The following is a 21,308-nucleotide window of genomic DNA, read 5'->3' as shown; positions in this document are numbered from 1 at the left end:
GAAACTTCCTGTTTTTGGAAATCCGCATTCAACTTCCCAGAATTGCAGTTGATCACAGCAGCCTTTGCTATAATTATTTGTCATGGATTTGCTATTTGGATTTGCTATTTGCTATTCATCTATTACACCTTCTTTTTCTTTTTTACTATTGTTCGAACCCATTTTAGGCTTTTCTCTAGCTGTCCCAGACCTGCCCTAGTAACCCGTCAGTTAAAATAATTATTTAGAATTTTTATTCCAGCCCTGGTCTTATCTCAGCTAAATAACAATTATAAAAATGATCATCTATTGAGAATCAGCTGAATTAACTTACCAGAAAGATAATTGCTGCTTGAGTCTGTTTGCTGGTTCTTAATCCTTCTACACCGTGGATCATGCGTTGATCCAACTCCACCCTCAGCCCTCAGGTTCCTGCATCTCACCCTCTTTTGTAGGGGAGGTTCAGGCTACAGGGACTCTAACCCCAACTGTGCACAGTTTTCGTCCTTTGGCGCTGAGTGTGTTGCCGAATCAGCAGACAATCCTGCCCGACAATGTCAAGATTTTTGTGGAAATTCTGTAAAATAAGAGACTCAGAGGCAGAAAATGTCTTTCTGGATCTTTAATAATACTTGCAAGTAGACTCAGTCACCATACATAAATCAAAGGTTTCCACAGGTGAAGAGCAAAGAGCTCTTTGTGTCCTCTTTCCTTATACTCTGCCCGGGTGTGGTTTCTGTGATACCTTGTACCAGGAGCAGACTAGCTCCTCTCTGCACTGACCACTCAGTGTCCATGCTTCGTCCATGCCTCGGGCGGGTGAACATCTTGTGTCTTACTCTACTAACGCTGTTGGTGGGCAGAATAAGGAGAGGTCAACTAAAGGACACACACACAACCACTTTATCACCAAGCGGAGTACAGAGCATCCACACATTATATGGTATGCAGGAGAGGGAACAGACAGAGAGAACACAAAGTACCCAGAAGAGAAACAACAGGATACAAAGTCTTAATAATTTTCCATTACAGTGCGGTAATCTATGAAAAATGACATTAAGGGATTGATTTATTGTATGTGAGCCTCTCAGTAGCTGTGAATAAATGGAGTATTCATAATGATGCCTTTCACATCAGTACTGCTTTGAGTGAATGGGAGCAAGAATGACTCTGAAAAGATCAGCTCATTGGTGGGTTTTATTTTATCTTGAGAGCCTTTTAGTGGCATGTTGTGAATTTGTCATACATATACATGTTTTACATGAAGGAGAGCATTAAACTAGATTTGCCTTCAAGGCAGTAAAAGAATAGTGTTTAAGTTTTAGGCTTTGTTTATGTGAAAATGAAATTCCACAGATTGACTGCGTCTCAGTGGGCCAGCTGCGAAATGGGGCCGCATGGGCCGTCGCGTTATGCAGAATGCGCCACAAAACGGCGCCGTGATATGCAGAAAAGGACAGCATCTTTTTTTTAATCTTTTGGGCCAATTTCTATGTAAAATCCCAGGCCGAATTTTCTTCCCAGTCCGCCCCTGAAGTCAAAGGATGATTTTCAAGCTTGAATCTTACATTCCTTAGAAAAGTATGCAGTTTACAAAAAAAAAACAAATCAATAACAGCCCTATGGCTGAAAATATCTACAAAACAATGTTTGAATGGAGTATATTCGTTAAGTGGTTCAATCTGAATGAATATCAGAATACAGAAAAAAACAGAACCCTAACCAGAATGATTTAGGAATATCAATACAGTGCTGTTTTGCAAGTACTGTAATTATTTATTTTTGTGGTCTTTTCCTCCTTTTTTCTCTTTTCAAAAGAAACTATTCTTCTCAGGTCCATTTCTCTATTCTTCTCAAGAACCGTTCTTGATCCTGGCTGGCCAAGATCTCCCCCCTCTCATTTCATCTGGACATGTTTCCTCTTCTGAAAGAGACAGACATGTATCCTTGGCCTGGGGAGAGGTGGAGAAAAAGATTAATCTTTTATTAAGCATCCCTATTTAATCCAGAATTCCAAGTGAGGATAAGTTATTTTACACACACCTACACAAGCTGTGCCAAACACCCACTCACAATTAGTATGATATCCACACATTCTTATATAGAGAAATATGTGTAAAGGCATTGATCAGCCATTTAATCATCTGTGTACATGGGTACAAACATGCTCTTATAGTGACAGTGCTGCAGTGTCAGGCTGCATTGGCAACAGGAAGAGAAAAATCAGGAGAGGTAAATAAGAATGCAGGTTTTGTTTGTATGTTTGAGTTTGTGGAAGGTGTTTGGCTGCACAAGAGGAGGAAGAGTGAACAAGAGAGGGTGTCCAAAGAAATTGTTTTGTCATCATTTACTCACTCTTTTTTTGTTCCAACCCTGTATTATTTTCTTTCTTCTGTGAAATTTAAAAGGAGATTTTAGACAGAATGGTCGATCTGCTCTTGTCCTTGTGATGATGGTCGATTGTAGTTTATACTTTCAAGCTCCAAAAAGGACAAAAAAAGCACTATAAGTATAGTAAAGGTACTCCAAATCTCTATTTTCTGAAGCCATACGATAGTTTTGTGTAAAAACAGACCAAAAATTAAGTCATAATTCATTGATAATCTTCCCCTCTGCTGGAGCTCACAAATCACATTTGCACTTGTGTTCAATTAAAAAATGGCACCAAAAAGCCATTGGGTCTCAGATGTCAAGTGACAGATCATGAAGCGGCAAGTAAGATGATATTTGAGAGCTACAGAGTGTACTGTATATTATCAGTGAACAGCAACTTAAATTTTGGTTTGTTCTTTACACAATGGTAATGTATGGCTTTAGAAGACTTGGAATTATTATTGGGTGAACTATTCCTTTTAAGGTTAGGTCTTTGAATGTTTAACCCTCCTACTGTGTTCAGAATCTGCATACACCTTTTACATTCATGGGTCAATTTTGAACCATTGGAATTCAAGCTTCATTCAAAACCCGATTGTTTTTTGGGTCATTAGTAAGTTATTAACTGTTCATACATGTGAAAATATTGATATTTGTGGCATGTTAACTGACAAATTTAAAAGTTATTAATTAATATGACATTTTTTTAGAAATAATAAAAAGTAGAAATTCTTTGACATTTCAAAATATAAATTAACTACACCAAAACCAGTGTGATACATGTGAAGACTTCTTTTTATCAACATTGCTGTGAAAATGTATCTAACCATAACATAATATACAATTTACATTAACATCTTATTTTAGAATTACTAGTAATTTGAATGAATTTCCTATTACTCATTAACTGCTCAATACAACTTAGTGGTTAAAAGTTATGAAACCAATATGTTCTTTTTTAACTAAACATCATCAAAACAACTGTACAACTCAAGTATACAACATTAATACTTCTTTACTGTGTTTTTAAGCAAAGTATTTTCTATTTACTTGCAAGAACTGCTGAATGTTGATGCGCAAGTGTGTTGTAAGCTGGTTCGGCATCAGATGGCTGCAAAATAAAATGTAGACAATTTCCTCTTTCAAGCTCTATTTAGAATAATGTGTGCATGAACTTTTGCTCTCGCCACACCCCCGTAAGACAGTAGTAGTTTGATTTAGTTTATTTGTTATATTTGTTACATCTGTCAAGTCTGTTTTGTACAGTAATATATAGTGTGTGTGTGTGTGTGTGTGTGTGTGTGTGTGTGTGTAACTGAATGTGTATGTGTGTGTGCATGTTTGTAATCAAGATGCAGTCCCAGTAAGAGATAAAAAAGTGTGTGAGAGAGTATGGGAAAGAGGCTAAATGTAAGTGTTCATAAGAACAAAATATAATTCATAGATGTACAAAAATCAACATAATATCATGTGTAAAGCCTCAATTTGATGCCCGGGTCAAAATTAACCTGCAAATGCAAAATATGTAACACATTTTTTTTTTTAAATGGTTATATCTTTTAAACAATTTTATTAAAAAATCTTTTAAAAATCAGTGGTGGAGCTAGGGGACCGAAGCCTGGCCACCCCATTGGCCACCCCACTCGCAACTGCCGCTTTGGTCATTTTTTGTCTTGGGCACAATTTAGTTTTTAGAGGTGGAACTGTCTCTGTACAACTGCAACACACAGGAGTCTTAACATGTATGCACACCAAGGTCGCCGCACCTCTCTGTCCCGGGTGTCACTGTATCACCCCCTCCCCCAATGATAAGGAAATGCTGCCTGAAATTTCTGTGCCACTACAGACTGATCTCTGGCCCCTGCCAGGCCACCCCTGTGAAAAACTCCTGGCTCCGCCCCTGAAAAAATGTATCATGTATTTTGATAATCTTGACAAAGTCACAAAGTTTAGTACCTTACTAAAAACTATGTGATATTTAAAAATAATTATATACCTCTGCTGTGTCAAAAATGACACGAACGCAATAGGAGGGTTAATAAGAATGTTGTTTCAAGACCAACAAAGGATGTTTGGAACATTCTCTGCCCGGCTAAATCACATTGGGCAGGAGAGAGTATGGGAGAATGAGAGAGAATGTTTGATAGTTAGAGAGTGCAAGAATAAAACAGAGAAGAAATAAGAAAATACGGTGGGATGAAAGAGAGTGGTGGAAAAAGAGTAAAAAATGGAGGTTGAATACTTGGTTTTGGGTAACACTTGTAAAATCTTACCTGCACCCTGCTTTCATTACATTTCTGTATCTGTGGCCTCCGATGACCCACTAATTAAACTGACACTGGCTGCAACCTCTTGCCCATTGGCTGTTACTCCATTTGATAAAGGGATTATGGGGGAAGAGGTGTAGTGATATGTGGTTGCCATATTCCTCCTGCCAGCATCAGATGTTGAGAGATCAGAGTGAGAGCTTCTGCAGTGCCTGTTCCAGTACAGAAGAGTTCACTGAGCTCTCGCAGCTAATCATATTGTATTTTATGTTTAATAGAGGCCTCTTTGGAGCAGGATTTTGGACCAGTGACATATCACTGTGAGTGGGACAACCCGGTTTGATGCTGCAGAAATAGGGGTTTAGTTTGTAGTCCTTAAACATAAAGGGAATTAACCCTTTTCACTGACTGTGATGACGCATTTACGACTTAATTTATCAGGGTAAATCTAGCAAACTTTATTATTCTTTCTTTTTTTTTTTTTTTTATTATTATTAAATAAAAAATTTGAACAATATTCTTTGTGATATATTACACAAGAATTAAATACAGAATGTGCAACAGTCGGTTCCGGAAGTAAAAATTTCATGCATTTTTTCCATAAGCAAATACATTTTTTAATACGTATTAACCATGAGCTCCGAGGTTGTCAGTTGATGGTATATGCTTCTGTTAAAGCCATCAGTCTGCATATTTTAACTGATTTTTTTAGAAATTATTTTTAATAGTGGAATTCCAGGTGAAGAACTACACTACCCCTGATCCTAAATAGAAAGATCCACCAATCAGAAAACCACGGCCAACAAAGCATGCCAAACAGGTGCTACAGTGATCCCCTTGCATGAAGTTGTTCTTCCTACACTATTAAACTACTTACATGTTTGTAATTATCTGAATAATTTGCAATTAAATTAAAATGTATTATTTCTATACTTATAAACTTTAAAGCAGGGCTAGGCAATTAGTTTGGTACAGGGGCCACATCAGGCTTTAAGTAGAACATGGGGGGCCACATTACGGAGTGGCCGTATCACAGTTTTCTCTGTGTGAAAAGCTCGAATGAGCACACTCCCATGCATGGTTGCCAGATTGCACAAAAAAAGTATAACATTAGGCTAAATATTTCCAATTTGAGCATGTATAAATCTCTAATTGGGGGGTTTGCATCTTTTATCTGGCAACCCTGAGCATGTTAAATGCTTGTGGAGGCGCGTAGGTTCCCAACACAAGATATATAAATATCCAAGAAAAAAAAAAGAAAAGATTTTCGTATAAACAACCGGTGGGCCAGATTAAACCATGTGGAGGGCCAGATCTGGCCTGCGGGCTGTAAGTTGTCCATGTCTGCTTTTAGAAACAGACATTATTCACAGTAGCACCATCTCTGATTTTAGACGGGAATTAAAAGGAGGCTGTGAGGGGTGGACCTACCGTCTCTTTAATGGCACGCACTGTATAAAACTATCAAAAAAGCTCCTAGATCAAATCTAATTTTCCACAACTCATGTTGTCTGGAGTTTTTTGTCTACTGAAAGTTCTTGTAAAGGTATTTTGTTCTATGTTTCGTCAGCAGAACGATTCAAAAACACTTTAAACAATTGTAAACCTCGTTGAAGTGACTGTGCGTCTATCCCTCACAACCACATTGTCATTCCCATCAAAAAATCAAAGATGGCACTGCGGTGAATTAGGTCTATCATTTTAAATTGTCCCATCCTTTTAAATTATTTTTTGTTTGTTTGTTTGTTTAAACAAACATAATTCTTAATGCTTCATGGGATTGTAGTTCATGCGCTCATGAAAGACGGGAAGAACACAATATTGTACCTTTGTCTTTTTGTGATTTTCAAATAATTTTTTGCTGCAAATCAAAGTTGGTGATGTTGTGATTCACCTTGTAGCCAGTTGGTTTGGTTCATGGCTTAGAACAATTAGGCCGTGTGTCCACCAAAGCGTTTTTCCCTAAGGCCAGCGTATTTTTTTAATTGTTTCAAATGGGAGCGTCGTGAATTTAAAAAGCCAGCAGCGTGACAAGGCGCTGAGAGTCTATTCCACACTGAGTGCCTGGTGTTTTTTTCTGGTTGCCGAGAGTTGCAAAATGTTCAACTTTGGGTAAAACGCAGCGCTTGTCACTGTCACTTTTTACGCAGCCGTCCAGTCACAGTGGAGGAGGGGTGGGACAAATACCACACAGACCAACCGTCACATCCTACTTGTACAACAACTGAACAACAGTGGAGGAATTTGCTAACATGTACCAGATGACATTCCCGCACTACCACAATATTAATATGAAAAATAATGCTTAGAGGAACATAATGTGCTTAAGCCTTCCCTTCATCCAGAGCAAGGGTCAGAGCAAGAACTCTGACATTTTTACATTCAGTACTTGTTGATAACACAAACTATCTGCGAAATGAGGTACTTGCAACACATTACTTCTGCGGATATTCCGTATCACAGCAACCAAAAACGCTGCGCCTACAAAGCGCTCTCAAGCGCTCCCAGCTGGGTATTTTCAGAAGAGCGCCTGGCATTTTCAGTTGGCAAAAACGCTTTGGTGGAAACAAGGCCTTTTATGAAGGACTGTTTGAAATTCCTATGAAAGAAATTAACCAAGAACTGTTGCGTTCTCTGGAAGTTTACTCCGCTTTATACCACGGGTCTGTTGAATTCTTGATTCTGATTGGTTCACAGACGTTCTAAGGTGTGCAATTATTTTTCAAGGAAAGGCAAGGCTATAAAGTAGTTCCAGGTCTTGACTGCATAACGGTTCCATATCACTTCGCCAAATTATTTCAGTTACTTCAAAGAGCCCTACAGGCTACCACAACAAAATAACCAGTCAAAACAAAGACACTGGCAAAGACGATTTTAGTAAATCGGTTAAGAACAACAAACAATGTCTAAAATATCCTACATTTATTTAAATTTTGGTTAAAAAGAGCCCTCGCGCTCCTTCGTCTCCCCCGCACTTACACACGTTCACACACACGCACGCATGCACGCACACACTGAGACTCGAGTCGTGACCAACAAATAGAGCCGCACCCCCGTGACTTGATCAATACAACAATTTCTATTATCCAAAATAACTTTTAATGTTTCAATGTATTTCACCCTAATCAGCCTCACATAGCTATAGTAGAAAGCACAGAGCTACTCTCTCACACACACACACACACACACACACATACAGAAAAGCAGCAAATCCTTCGTTGCTAGTTCTAAAATTACGTTTTTGAATTAGCAATGAAGGCTCGAGCTGTATCAAAGCTAGATACACTTGCTCAATACAACAGATTCTATATTATCTGAAATATCTCTTGGAAAAACCCTCCTGCTCTCCCTCTGACACACACACACTCCCACATTCGTGGACACACATTATACATGTAACGCACACACATAATACTCGTGAGAGGGTCGTCATGACAGCGCACTCCTGCATCTCAGTAGGGATGAAAAAAAAAGTTGTTAATGTTTATAACGGGAATATGGCGACACACATCTTGCCGATTTTGAAACGATGTTACTTCTGACGAGAGCTGCAACAAAAAAGGTAATCCCAGAAGCGATCTCTCTCATTTTCTGAGTTTCTCTCTTTCGATCCCTCAAATACAAACACACACACACATGCACAAATGCACTACCTTATTACTCCAGTAAGTCCTTGAGTACAGCAGTGCAATCCTCCATTGCTAGTTCTAACATGACATTTTCTTATTATTATTCTTCTTCATTTATTGGCAGTTGGCAAACCAGTTTACAGGTGCATTACCGCAACTATGAGATAACACCCTGAACGATGTCTTAAGGTGTGGTAACCGTGGTATAAGCAGAATAATTGACTCCGGCCCATTGAATTGTTGAAATATAATGCACACCCGAAGTGCAACTCCGCTGAGCGTCGTGACTGCATTTCCACCTCGGGTGTGCATTATATTTCCACAATTCAATGGCCCATCGTCAATTATTCCTTACATAATTTACTTATGTAAGAAATTTTCAATGGGTTTTCACAATTTATGAGTAAAATTATGTGAAGAGAATTTTACGTTATGCACATAAATTATTCAGTCATATAAAAACTTAAAGCACACATCAGCTTCATAATTCATGTTTGAAGTTTGATTTTGTGTTATTTCTGTTGTAGAACAACAGAGAAAAGTATACTCTTCAAGCCATGTTAACCACAGACCTTTTTTTACTCATAAATCAAAACCCGCTATTCTAAAAACCCATTAGAAATTCCAGAGGGAACCCATGGTGAATTAGCATTCAGTGTTGGCCAACAAATTGCTGTCATGACTGAACAGGTCTAAGAAACCAAGTGAATGACAAAATGTACTGTCGCTTATAGCTTGTGCAGACACAGCTGGTTAGGACAATAACTTACATGAAAGATACAGTTTTAATAGCTTGTCATTTTATCGTGCTGCTTCTGGTCAGGACAGTGTTAGATAAACAGTCCCCATACCCATCTATGCTTACATTTCACACATACTGAGATCAAAACAACAGTAAGGATTTTGAAAAAGCAGATTCAGTTAGGATATAAGAGCACAGACACATACACACCCACACACATATTCAGTCAGCATCAAAGCAGCCAGACGAGGCCAGGAGGAAGCAACTGATGTGAGGACACCCGCTGTCTTCTGTTCTCGTGTGCGAAAGCTGTCAGGTTGCGTTTGTAAGATGTCAATTAAAACAGGCTCCATGAAGATCAACCACCACCGCTGTTGTTCTGGCACTTTGGCCTCCATGGAAAATGACTACAGAGGACCGGCCAAATGTTTTGCTGCTGCCAATCAATAGATCCACCTCAAGTGCAGTAAAGGTCACTGCAGGATGAAGATGATAAATTCCTGCTCTCCTATTCTGCACATGTAGCTATGTTACCATTGGCTGTAATTTTGATGTGCATTGATAACATCTGTTCACAACAGTTCATCCCTCACTTACTGCAAAAAATAATTTTCTTAATCAGTATTTTGTCTGGTTTTCAAGTACAAATATAGAAACATCCTTAAAGCAACATCAATTTACTTGCGAAGCAAAATTGTGTAAGATATTAAGACTTTTATTCAGAAAATATATCTCGAGCCACACTGACAAAAATGTTGACCTAAAAATGTGCTTCATGGGGCAACATCTAAATTAACAGGTGTGTTTTAAGTCAAATATTATCAACAAATATTATTTAACATCACTGAATCAACCTGAATACATTAGGCTACACCAACAAAACTAATTTAAAGGGTTAGATCAGGTAGAAGTAGCTCCCTAAGGTAACAATTGCAACTTACCACTTTTTAGTGAATGTTTATTTTTAACAGCAATGTTTTGTTAGTCATAATAGTCTTAGCATGTCTTAAAGAGATAGTTCTCCCAAAAATGTGTTCATAATTTACTCACCCTCATATTGTTCCAAACCCAACACAAAAGGAAATGTTAGCAAAAAAACAACAAAACAAACAAACAAACAAAAAAAGCCTCAAGTCACCATTCACTTTCATTGCATTTTTTTTCCATACAATGAAAGTGAATAGTTATTGAGGCTGTCAGTGCCCTTCATTCTTCTTTTGTGTTCCAGAGAAGAAAGAAAGTCATATGTGTTTAAAACGTAAATTATAACATTTTCATTTTTGGGAGACTATCCCTTTAAAATCTTACACAGTAATGCTTTTCAACTAAATTTATCCTGTTTTAAGTATATTAAGATATTTTAACTGGAAAACAAGACAAAAATACCAATTAAGAAAATAATTTTATGCAGTGCAGCACTCTCTGCACAAACTGGGGCGGAAAACTGTGATCACTGGATTTTCTTCCATACCCTCGTCAACATTCTTTAACCTTCCTACTCCTTATACATGATAGATGAGGTGGGTTTTGATCTGTTAATTAGCTCCTGCATGTCTCCGGTAGCCAGGGTGGGTCGAGGACGCCAGGACACTGGCTTTTGTTGTTTCTTGCCAGGGTCCCAGATGGAAGGCGGTAATTTTGTGCCCTGTATCCATTATGCCACACGAAAGACAGAAGTCAAACTCAGTTAGATGATACGAAGTTGCCAACATGAGAGTTTGACTGCAGCCTGAGGCAATGTGATCCCTGAATGACCTCCCCTTGTTTTCTCTGCAAGGCCACTGTGTGTGTATGTGTGTGTGGGCAGGTTTAAGTGGTTTACGTGGACTTTTTTTTAGGTTACAAACTGGTAATTACAAGGGTATTATGCTATAAATGTGGTTTATGAGGACATTTCTAGTGTCCCCATAATTTAAATCACTTAAAAAACATACTAAACGATGTTTTATTGAAAATGTTTTTTTGTAAGGGTTAGGTTTAGGGGTAGGGTTAGGGTGTGTGTGTGTGTGTGTGTCATTTTCAATGTGAGGCTGAGCAATGAATTCACAGAGAGACTACAACCTCAACAGCCTCCAATGTGGTCTGACTTCAATGTATCATTTTGAGGTGTGAATGTTGCTGAGGTACAGAAGATAGATGTACAAAGCTTTATCCCTAAGTTATCGTACCAGCGGAGACACACGTTAAACGGGCAGACACCATTAACCAGTCAATAGCCAATGTATTTGTTCCGATTTTCTTATTATTTTTAGGGGTCATTTTATGAAACTTGAGATATTCATACATAGTGTCAAAATGAGACTGTGTACCAAGTTTTGTGAGAATCGGCCACAAGTTGGCGCTATAACAAAAACATTTACGTTTTTGCTAATTCTTTTTACCTCTAAACCCTTGCGTCAAGTCCTACAAAATGTATATCGCAGGTTTATTTCATTTTATAAAATGTTTCTGCCATTCTAATTTACTGAAAACCCTACTTTTTCAAACTCCTCCTAGTGCGTTAATCAGATCTTCACCAAACTTGGCCCAGGTCAGCGCTAGACCATGCAGGCAAAAAGTTATCAAAATAATTTTGATCCATTAAATTGTCTAGAAGATACAATCTGATATATTTGACTAGTGTGGCCCATTATGACTAATATTCCTGTATCTTGTGTGCACAAATGCCAAACTTCACAAAACTGTGTAAATATGGAAAACAGGACATTCAAAAAAATATTGAAAACATATTGTCAAGTTGCCAGACATGATTAACTGTCACATTGTTTTAGGGATATGTTTACATATGTCTGGAATTATATTATGTGTTTATTTTTCCATTATCCCCGTTTTTGTCTCACATCATTTCTATATGGCTGTGTCCGAAAACTGTAAAATGCTGCCTTAAAACCAGCCCAAAAGTGCCCCATAGGCATACTATGACAAGGCTCTTGCCCATGAAAACAATTGTTTCCTACTATGAAAAGACAATGAATTTTGTGGGATCATATCTCCGAATCAGAATGTCGTAGAGACATAGGGGCAGGCTCATTTCACTCGGGCTACCAATCAGTCTTTAAGTATCATCTTGGAAATGGCCCTAGCAACCACCCCCATAGACATCCATTCAAAATGGCTCAGAAGGGTATCTTCAGAACAGAATTTTGTAGACACTTGGCGATTGGATCTTTTGAGTCAGGTTAGTAATCAGCCAATAAGAATCTCTCTGGTCACTGGCTAGCCACGCCCTAGCAACCATTTAGAGCACCCTAGCAACCAGCCCTATTGACGTCCTTTAAAAATGGCTGAGAGAGAAATCTTTGGATCAGAATATACTAGAGAAATGACATTTGGCTTGTTTTACTTGGGTGAGCAATTACACTTCAGGTATCATCATGGAAACTACTTAGCCATGCCCTAGCAACCATTTAGAGCACCCTAACAAGCAAACCCCATTGACTTCCATTCAAAATGGCTGAGAGTGATATCTTTGGATCAGAAAGTCCTAGAGAAATGACAGTTTGCTTGTTTTACTTGGGTGAGCAATCAGACTTCATGTATCCACTTGAAAAACTACTTAGCCACACCCTAGCAACCATTTAGAGCACCCTAGCAACCAAACCCCATTGACTTACATTCAAAAAGGTTGAGAGTGATATCTTTGGATCAGAATGTCCTAGAGAAATGACAGCTGGCTTGTTTTACTTGGGTGAGCAATCAGACTTCAGTTATCATATGTACAGATATATACAGAGGAGATTTCTGGTTTCATTCACTGGACTCAGGGTAGCAAGGAGCCTTTTGAGTATCACCTTGGTAACTGCCTAGCAACCAGCTGAGGTTACCCTAGCAAACAAGTAACAAATCGCATATCTCTTCACCAGAACATCGTAGACACTTCCGGTTTCTTTCATTTGACTCAGGGTAGCAAGGAGCCTTTGGAGTATCACCTTGTTAACCGCCTAGCAACCATATGGGGTTACCCTAGCAACCAAGTAACAAATCACATATCTCTGCACCAGAACATTGTAGCGACTTCCAGTTTCATTCATTTGTCTCAGGGTAGCAAGGAGCCTTTTGAGTATCACTTTGGTAACTGGCTAGCAACCAGATGGGGTTACCTTAGCAACCAAGTAACAAATCACATATCTCTTCACCAGAAAATCATAGAGATTTCTGGTTTCTTCATTTGACTCAGGGTAGCAAGGAGCTTTTTGAGTATCACCTTGGTAACTGCCTAGCAACCAGATGTGGTTACCCTAGCAACCAAGTAACAAATCACATTTTCCCCAATTTTCAACAAATTTAGTTTAGGCAGAATCTATTTTGTCATTTTGTATTATTTGTCAATTCTGATTATTTTGGCTATTGCTTCACATGTGCTTGGACCACGATGATTGCCGCTTGCTGCTATATTGTTTCTAATTATTCTTTTTAAATAATTAATATTCTAACTCAGTGGTAGAGAACTGTCCCCCTAATCTCATAACACCAGAGACCCAGGTTCAATTCCTGCCTCTGACGACCCATTACAGCATGACCTGTTTATTGCAGAGATGAGGAGGGTCTTCCACCACCCGGCCAGTAGAGGAGACATTAATCACCGCCTGCTACAGCTCTCTCAAGGCACACATAGTGTGGCAAAGTTTGCTATCGAGTTCCGCACCTTAGCCTCAGAGAGTGGTTGGAACCTGAGAGCCATGTTTCGAACTGGCATTTTGAGATTCTGCTCCTGATCTAGAGTCCCTAATAGACATAACCATCAGGGTAGACCATCATATTCGAGAACACCAGCAGGAACAATGCAGGGAAGTCAGGCTGCCTGAGTCCCAAACACCTATCAGTACCATCGAGTCGTCTCCATCCTCCATTGATCCCGAGGAGCCCATGCAGTTGGGGAGGACCAGGTTATCTCAGGCTGAAAGGAACTGATGCATGAGAGAGAAATGCTGCCTTTACTGTGGCAAGCCAGGCCACTTCAGATCCAACTGCCCCAAACTGTCAGGCAAAGTCAACTCTCGACCAAGAAGAGGGGGGCTGGGACGAGAGTAATCACCTTTCCCTGTCCAGCGGCTTCTGGAGTTCAGTGCCTTGTGAATTGGGAGGGCTATGGCCTGGAGGAGTGGTCCTGGGTACCAGCTCGAGACATTCTGGACCTAGGTCTCATCAGGGACTTCCACCGCCGTGGTCCTATGCGCAGCTAGGGGAATGTCAGGAGCCGTACTTAGGGGAGGGGCTCCTGTAAGGCTCCAGACTGTCATGCTCCAGACTGCCATGCATCTCCCGGCCATTAGTTGGCGTCAGCCCCTGATTTACTCCATCGTTTGACTGTTCATTTGTATCACCTGTATTTTACCCTATATAATTTTGCTTGTTTCATTCACTTATGTTCAGACTTGAGCCTTCATTGCCTGGAATATTAAAGCTCTATAAAGCTAAATTCTCCTGTGTTTAGTGTTTTTGCCTTATACTCACATTTTTGTTCCCTTTTACTACAGAAGCTCGGCTTCTATTTTCGTTGTTCTTTGTTATCATTTCTGCAGTAAAGTACTTTGTTTTTTATATCCAAGCCTCCTTGCTTGTTACTCTTCTGCACTTAGGACCATCAACTGCCAATTAGATCAGTGATAGAGAACTGTCCACCTAATCTCATAACATCAGAGACCCGTTACAGCATGATGGGGAGGAGTTCAGACTCACCTGCTTCTTTGGCAAACGATTGGTGAAACAGCCATCATTCTTCGCTTGTAAACATCAAGAAATAAATTCTGACTTGATAAACTTTACATTTTTCCCTATTTGTTTGTATTTTGTAATTAGGAATGGAAAGCGATTAAAAATACATAGGCAAAAAGGTGAATGAGAATGCAAGGATGAAAAAAATATTTATTTATTAGGCATGTTAGCAGAGAAGACTTTGCTGGCCCTGAGAATTCACCACTGCCAAAATGTAAATTAGTAATTATTAAAATTAATATTTTCACATTGTACCTAGTTAGAAGGTCCCCTGTATAATTAACAGCATTATCTGGGAGAAAATGTATTTCATATTTAAGAAAAATAGACATTATAACTAAAATATACCCATATGAATCGATATTGAATCGGAATCTAATCGAATCGAGAGATTATGAATCAGAATCGAATCAGGAAATCTGTATTAAAACCCAACCCTAATGAATATAAAGGGTGATACTTAGTGTTTAATGTTTTGTTATGTTGAGATTTAGAAGAGTTTCTGTTATGTTGGAGTTTTGGGGGTTACCATTATGGTGAAGAGTGGAGCTGGAGCTAACAATGAAGACAGGTAGATGTCACACAAGCAAGTGATTGCTTGCTTCATTGAGCAAATTATATGCTAACCATAACTTAGTTATTAAACAACACTCTGTAGTGCTTCCTACCAGCATATGTTTAGCATGCTAACATTCACTTTCACTAGTTAGTACATAAAGAAGCAAAAGTGATGTATTTGAGTTACATTGACACATCTAATTTTGTTGTGTTACCCAATTCAACTAGGTTCTTTCTACAAAAAGTGCTTGTGTTGGTATTACATAGTAATTTTATGTGAAGAAAACTCATTTCAAACATGTGGAACCACTTACCACGATTGTCCGAAAAGTGCTATTTTTATAGTGTATTATCTGTCTCTGCTGTACAGCACTTTGATGAAACTCTGTTGTTTGTAAATGTGCTTTATAATAATGACTTAACCTGGCAACAGCAATATTACAATACTCAGTGCATTATCAAAACCGTCAATAGCAAAAGTGCAACTTACATTAAACATCTTCCAAAATCTTTTAATAGAACAAGCAACAACATTTTACATTGAGTACAACAGGGAAATAAAGAGATAATGTGATTAAGTAGATATATTCGGTGCATTGATAAATAGTTACTAGAGATAGTTGCCAAATCGTCTGCTACTTTTAAATAATATTATAGACTAGATAGAAAAGATGGAAGGGGGAAGAGAGCAATGATAAGGGAAAAAAATCCAAGAATACTTTAAATGCATCAAGGAGGTGCAACATCCCAAAATTCATTACACTGTTAGCCTAAAGTCATGTATGTCCCTCATGAGCTACACCCTTGTAGGAACTTTGCATTTGTAATCTTGCAAAACTCTTGTGCCTCAGAATGTTGCGCCACTGTGTGAAAAAGCCCATACTCAAAAGAGCTAATTCATACATTTAAAATCACAGATAATTCTGAGTTCCCTGTCTGTCACTCACTCGACATTCTGTCAATGTAGTGACACTAGGGGTTCGCTCTTGTGAGCCCCAATCACCTTTACTTTATTCAGAAAAGGCCAGTGAAAATTGGCGAGTGGAATTTGCATGCCACTCTCCGCCCTGGACATACAGGTATAAAAGGAGATGGCGTGCACCACTCATTAAGACTTGTTCTTTGGAACCGAGCATGTGTGTGTGTGTTCGTCCCCTCACCTTATTCCTTGCTGCTGGAATTTACGGCGCATATCAGCGGTCGCCCTCGCACGGTCGAGTGTTGTGCTTCCCCTGGGTGCTTCGGCAGCTGAGTCCACAGGTGTTAAAAGAGTATATTCCAAAAGAGTATATTTTTTCTAAAAGAGCTCACACAAACAATTGGCATCTTTTTAAAGATGTCCTTTCGCCTTTGTGCTACTGGGTGTGGCTGTTATCTCTCCCCACCGGATGGCCATGAGATCTGTCTCAAGTGCTTGGGTCACCAGTACACCGAGGCAGCTTTCGTGGAGGGGTCATGTTCTCACTGCTAGAACAGGCCCATGAGAACATTGCGGTTGCGGCTCTCTTCCTTCTTTGTGATGCAGAGAGCCACCGTGGCTTCTTCCCGACCCGGTCCGTCCTGCATTGAAACTCAGGTGGCTGCGTCGGCGAGCTCTACGGGCGATCTGGATGTGGATATGGGAACGTTTCTGCCGGCTCAATCCCCGCGGACCTCCCAGCCCCCAGCACGCTCGTTCTGCTCGGTAGAGTTCACGAGCGAGGTAAGTGGTCAGCCTCAGAGCGGATTTAATATCTCGTTCGGGACTCACGATGAGGATGAGTTATCTGTTGCAGCATCGGAGGGTGGGCTTCTGCTTTCAGAAGTGGACGAATCTTCTGAGCTCCGCTCTCAGGCGGTAGAGCTCAGGATGAGGTGGAGTGGAACCCTCCGCCCTGCCCTGAGCGTTCATGGCTAGATGATTGGTTTCTGGGCTCGGAGCGCGACTCACGGCCACGCTCCACCCCAGTGCCCTTCTTCCCGGAAGTGCACGAGGAACTCGCGAAGTCGTGGAAGGCACCTTTCTCTGCCCATACACGCATCGCCGGCTCGTCCACCCTAACTACCCTCAACGGCGGAACGGCTAAGGGATATGTTGAGCTTCTCCAGGTAGAGCGCACCGTTGTGGTACATTTATGCCCGCAGGGCGCAGCCACCTGGAGGAACTGACCAAGGCTCCCTTCCAAGGTGTGTACATTTTCTTCATCACTTGTGGCGAAGGCTTACAATGCCGTGGGACAGGCTGCTTACGCCCTACACACCATGGCTATCCTGCAGGTCCACCAGGCCAAGGCACTCAAAGATCTGCACGAGGGTAGGACCGACCCAGGGCTTATGCAGGAACTCTTAGGGGCTGTGGCTCAAGCCACAGGTGCTGTTCTTGGACCACCAAGGTGGACATCGTCCGGCCCAGGGCTTGCGCCTTGACTTTCGTCACCCGTAGAGTGAGGTCGGTTGCGGTACGCAGTTCCTGCATAAGCTGTTGAGCCACAGGTGCTGTTCTTGGACCACCAAGGTGGACATCGTCCGGCCCAGGGCTTGCGCCTTGACTTTCGTCACCCGTAGAGTGAGGTCGGTTGCGGTACGCAGTTCCTGCATAAGCCCTGGGTCGGTCCTACCCTCGTGCAGATCTTTGAGTGCCTTGGCCTGGTGGACCTGCAGGATAGCCATGGTGTGTAGGGCGTAAGCAGCCTGTCCCACGGCATTGTAAGCCTTCGCCACAAGTGATGAAGAAAATGTACACACCTTGGAAGGGAGCCTTGGTCAGTTCCTGGTAGGCGAAATCCTCGACAGTGTCGACAAAGAGCACCCCCTACCAGTTCTCGATGGTGAAGAAGCAGACAGAGGCCATCAAACACATCCTGCCCGCCTATAGGCCTCCGAAGTCCCGCGCCCCATCTGCCTCTCGCCAGGGCCGTCCTCCTGCGGTGCCGGCCCCAGATCCCCCACCATCGGAGCCCGTACGCCGGTCTTTGAGAAAAAGATCCTCCCATGGGAAGGCGGCACTGCTCGGTCCCCACTCACGTCCCTGGGTCAGCATGAGGTAGGTATCCCAACATCGACAGATGCCTTCTGGACTCCGGCACCCAAATTGCATGCTATAATACATGCAATGTTAAGCCTTGCGGATATTCAAGAGCATTTTTGCAGTACATCAAGACGCATTATTTTTTCTTGTGTTCACACCATATAGCCACATTTATTTTGCATTTCATTTATTGTTATGACAAGTATGTGGGTTCTGGGTTCCTGTAGTTCATCTGTTAAACCATGGCGCTAGAAATGCCAAGGTCATGGGCTTGGTTCCCAGGCAATACACACACTGATAGAATAAGTGCCATGAATACACTGTAAGTCGCTTTGAATAAAAGTGTCTGCTAAATGCGTAGCTGGACGATTAATTCCTGTTTACATCTTTGTTGTGTAAATAGACCTTTCCAGATCTTTTGCTTGCTCTGAGAAGTAACTTTTTTTGTCCATTTTTAAAAAACTTTTTTTAACCAATTAACAAATTTATCTGATATATAGAGCTCAACAGTGAGCATGTTTACATGCACAGCAATATGCTTATAACTATAAAAAATCAGCATATTAAAAAACAACAACAATGTAAGAAACCTGTGTATTGGATGCTATCACTGCCCTGTGTGGTTTGTGACATCCTAATTATTTTCCTTCCTCAAGGACTGGGATGTTACTCAAAATGTTTTTTCTGTGTATTGCATTTAATAAGAACATTCTCACAAAAGAGCAAAGCACTCATTACATGAGTTGCACACACATTCTGCTACATGCTCCAATATGGAACGCCAAAAGGGTCATATTTCACTAATGGTGTCCTATCATTCACAGTCCCATTAAAAAATGTGGTGTGATGGTGCAGTGTGCAGTAAATTCACAGTCTCCTTGCAGAAAGTGCGATAGGGATTGTTTAGAACTGCAATGCTACATGCTCCAATATGGAATGCCAAAAGGGTCATAAAACCCCAATTCCAAAAAAGTTGGGACAGTATGAAAAATGCTAATAAAACAAAAAGTAGTGATTTGTAAATTATATTCACCCTTTGTTAAATTGAAAACTCTACAACTACACATTATATGATGTTTTACCTTGTGAATTTCATTGTTTTTTTTTTGTTTTTTTTTTAAATGTACAGTAATTTCAAATCAGATGATTTGGCAATTTAAGACTAATAACAATTTGACGAGTTAAAATAACAAGGCATTGTGAAACAGGAGATGTTAAACAGGTAAGGTAATCGTGTCATAGTATATAAGGACCCTCCAAAAACAGCCTAGTCCTTCAAGAGCAAGAATCATTCGAGGCTTGTCAGTTTGCCCACAGATGCCTCAGCAAATAATCCAGCACTTTGAGAACAGTGTTCCCCAAAGATAAATTGGAAGGATTTTGGGCATTTCATCCTGTACAATGCACAATATAGTTAAAAGATTCAAGGGATATGGTCAAATCTCGGTGCGTAAAGGGCAAGATGAAAACCACTTCTGAATGTGCGTGATCTCTCATCCCTCAGAAATCACTGTCTTTAAAAAACATCATTCATCTGTAATGGATATCATGAAAATGGGTTTGGGATTACTTTAGTTAACCTTTGTTAGTCAACACCATTTGCCGCTGCATCCACAGATACAAGTTAAGACTTTACTATGCAAAGCAGAAGCCCTACATCAACACTGTCCAGAAGCGCTGCCGACTTCTCTGGGCCTGGTCTCATCTTAGATGGAAAGAAGAACAGTGGAACTGTGTTTTTTGGTCCGATGAGTCCACATTTCAAATAGTTTTTGAAAAAGACAGCCATCGTGTTCTCTGGGCTAAAGAGGAAAAGGACCATCCAAGCTGTTATCAGCGTCAGGTCCAAAAGCCAGTGTCTATATGGGCCAGGTGTGTGTCAGTGCCCATGACATGGGTAACTCGCACATTTGTGAGGGTAATATTAATGCAGGCAGATATGTAAAAATTTTGGAGCAGCATATACTGCCATCCAGCACCGTTTTTTCCAGGGACGTCCCGGAATTTTCAGCTGGACAACTTCAAAACACATACTGGCCGAATAAGCAGAGTGCGGGTGCTAGATTGGCCTGCCTGCAGTCCTGACCATCTCCAATTGAGAATGTGTGGTGCATTATGAAGTGCACAATATGGCAATGAAGTCCCCGTACAATTGTGCAGCTGAAGACCTATGGATTTTTAAACTTAATAAACTTGTGTCTTCAGTGCCCAAATGTTTAATAAATGTTATTAGAAGAAATGGTGATGTTTCACAGTGGTAAACACTCGACTGTCTCAACTTTTTGGAGTGTGTTACAATCATCTGATTTTAAGTTATTTTACATTTTCAAAAAAACTGTGAAATTCACAAGGTAAAATATAATTTAATGTTTAGTTATAGTGCTTTCAATATAGCAAAGGGTGAATATAATTTACAAATCACTCCTTTTTATATTAGCATTTTTCATACTGCCCTAACTTTTTTGGAATTGGGGTTGTATTTCACCAATGGTGTCCTGTCATCCACAGTCCCATTATAAATGGGGTGTGATGGTGCGGTGTGAAGAAAATTCACAATCTCCTCACAGAAAACTGTAATACCCTATGGTCTGTCCCTAGGTCCTCACACATTCACAAAGTGCACCAGTGCGGTACTCGCCCCTCTGAAACTGAGTGGCATGCACATTTTGAACTACCTCGACGATTGGCTATTACTGGCCCAATCAGAGGCTCTGTTATGCCAGCACAGGGACTTATTGCTCCAACATCTGAACTGCTTGGGCCTCAATGTCAACTGGGCAAAAAGCACGCTCTCCCCCAGCCAACAAATCTCCTTTTTGGGAGTCTGTCTCAACTCCATGAGCGAGCATGCACATCTCACGAGCAAGCGTGTTCTGGCCATTCTCCAGTGTCTGTCTCAGTTCAAGCTTGGGAGAACACTTCTACTGAAGCTGTTTCAAAAGGCATTGGGGCTTATGGCGGTGGCATCCGCCATCATTCAGTTAGGTCTTTTACACATGAGACCTCTTCAGTGCTGGCTAAAGCACAGTGTGCCACGG

The 21,308-nt window shown here is 40.6% G+C and overlaps 1 long non-coding RNA gene across 1 annotated transcript in view; it reads right to left on the bottom strand.

Annotated features, from left to right (window-relative positions):
• Nucleotides 1-1,077: 1,077 nt before the first annotated feature.
• LOC127451110 (uncharacterized) overlaps nucleotides 1,078-21,308 on the bottom strand; it is an 81,217-nt gene continuing 60,986 nt past the window's right edge. Inside the window, exon 3 of the long non-coding RNA XR_007899060.1 lies at nucleotides 1,078-1,931. This is a non-coding gene — a long non-coding RNA (uncharacterized LOC127451110). The remainder of the gene's footprint in view (nucleotides 1,932-21,308) is intronic.

The sequence above is a fragment of the Myxocyprinus asiaticus genome, chromosome 14 (genome assembly GCF_019703515.2).
Source record: "Myxocyprinus asiaticus isolate MX2 ecotype Aquarium Trade chromosome 14, UBuf_Myxa_2, whole genome shotgun sequence".
Lineage (NCBI taxonomy): Eukaryota > Metazoa > Chordata > Actinopteri > Cypriniformes > Catostomidae > Myxocyprinus > Myxocyprinus asiaticus.
This window is presented reverse-complemented; position numbering and strand designations above follow the sequence as displayed.